Below are 2081 nucleotides of genomic sequence, written 5' to 3'. Positions count from 1 at the left end.
AAAAAAAAAAGAACTAGCTCCAGTTTTCTGTGGATAACTATTGGTTGAATTAACAAAAGCCATCATAGAAACAAACAATCAAAAATTTATAGTTCTATATCACTGAATTAATATTTTTTAAAAAGCCATAAACAAACATTTCCTCTTTCTTAAGAAGATTTACATAGATACATAAATATTAAAGTAGTGACAATTATAAAACATAATGAAATATTAAGATAAGGCTTTATGCTTGTTTTGAAATTTGTAGTCATAGGCAATTGTGCCCAAAGACAACTCTTTCATGAAGTAGGTAGAATTCACATGCAAGGAAATATGTTTCTCCCTTAAAAACAATTCTTCTGTTTCGGATTAGTAGCAGATTAGTAGCACAATTCGGATTGTGAATTAGTAACAATAATACTACGTGAATTTAATGGCTTATTTAATGCCCTTTCAGGTTTTATTTTGAGAATTTAGCCTTTATAAAGTTAGAGGGAGCTCTTGTGGTTTATTTAGTGGTAAGAAATTGAGCTGCCAATATAAGGTATGTATTTAATATAAGGTATGTATTTCTAGTCTGTAGGAGAAAGAAGGAGAGATTCTTGTGTAATCTACGGCCTCTGAAAACTCATCCAAAGGTTAGCTTTGGGTCTGTTCCAATTCAATGGTATACCACAACACACATAAGCTTGGAAGGGAGAGAATATTGTTTGTAAATGTAGAAAACTTACTAACTGCACTGAATTTTATTTTTCTGAAAGTTGGCTCACAATTAAGAACTCGGGATCTCATCCATAGAGAAAAGCCCCAAACCATAGCTGGCTATACTCCCATTCTGAAACAGAAAAAAATACTTATCTTTGAAGCAATAGGTCTTTCTTTTCTTTGAATAAGACTATTTGATGTCACACTTAAAAATAAAGGAAAAACAGAGAATATTATGTTTTGCATGTGCATGTTCTATAATTGATGGCCATAAGGTTGTTATTGCTGGGTCCAAATTCTAACTCAGGTAACCTCAGGCTGCACTGGCAAGCGCGGGCACACTGAAGCATTGCTGGCAGAAGAGTTTTTTGGGAATCAGAGACGAGAGAAAAGCTGAGCTTTTCAGATCTCCAAATTCTAACTCAGGTAACCTCTGGCTGTACTGGCCAGCGCACGCACCCTGAAGGACTGACTGCTGGCAAAAGTTTTTTGGAAATCGGAGAGGAGAGAGAAGCAGAGCTTTCAGACCTCAAAATTCTAACTCAGGTAACCTCAAGCAGCACTGGCCAGTGCATGCACCTGAAGCATAGCTGGTAAAACAGTTTTTTAGGAATCGGGGAGGAGAGAAAAGCTGAGCTTTTAGATCTCCAAATTCTAACTCAGGTAACCTCAGGCCGCACTGGCCAGTGCGTGCACCTGAAGCATTGCCACCAAAAGAGTGTTTTGGGAATCTGGGAGGTGAGAGATGCGGAGCTTTCAGACCTCCAAATTCTAATTCAGGTAACCTCAGGCCTCACTGGCCAGTATGCGCAACCTGAAGCATTGGCGGCAAAAGAGTTTTTGGGGAATCAGAGAAGAGAGAGAAGCGGAGCTTTCAGACCTCCAAATTCTAACTCAGGTGACCTCAGGCAGCATGGCCATCGCGGGCATCCTGAAGCACTGGTGGCAAAATAGTTTTTTGGGAATCGGGGAGAAGAGAGAAGCGGAGCTTTCAGACCTCAAAATTCTAACTCAGGTAACCTCAGGCCGCACTGGCCAGTGCGCGCACCCTGAAGCACTGTGGACAAAAGTGACTTTGGGAATCAGGGGAGGAAAGAGATGCGGACTTTTGAGACCTCCGAATTCTAACTCAAGAAACTTCAGGCCGCACAGGCGAGCGTGCACACCCTGTTTTGCCAGCAAAAGAGTCTTTTGGTAACAGGGAGGAGAGTGAAGTACAGCTTTCATACCTCCAAATTAATTTTTTTCTATAATTATATCTTATTAATTTTCATAAACATTTACAGAGATTTTGGGCTTCCATTCATTCATTGTTGCACTATTCTCTCTACCCTCCTCCCAGTTTGTTCTTGTCCAAATGCCACAGTGCTTGTCAAAGCCAGTTCTGATTAATC

Source organism: Elephantulus edwardii, unplaced genomic scaffold, assembly GCF_000299155.1.
Source record: "Elephantulus edwardii isolate Elephantulus edwardi_28Jun2011 unplaced genomic scaffold, EleEdw1.0 scaffold00178, whole genome shotgun sequence".
Taxonomy (NCBI): domain Eukaryota; kingdom Metazoa; phylum Chordata; class Mammalia; order Macroscelidea; family Macroscelididae; genus Elephantulus; species Elephantulus edwardii.
This window is presented reverse-complemented; position numbering follows the sequence as displayed.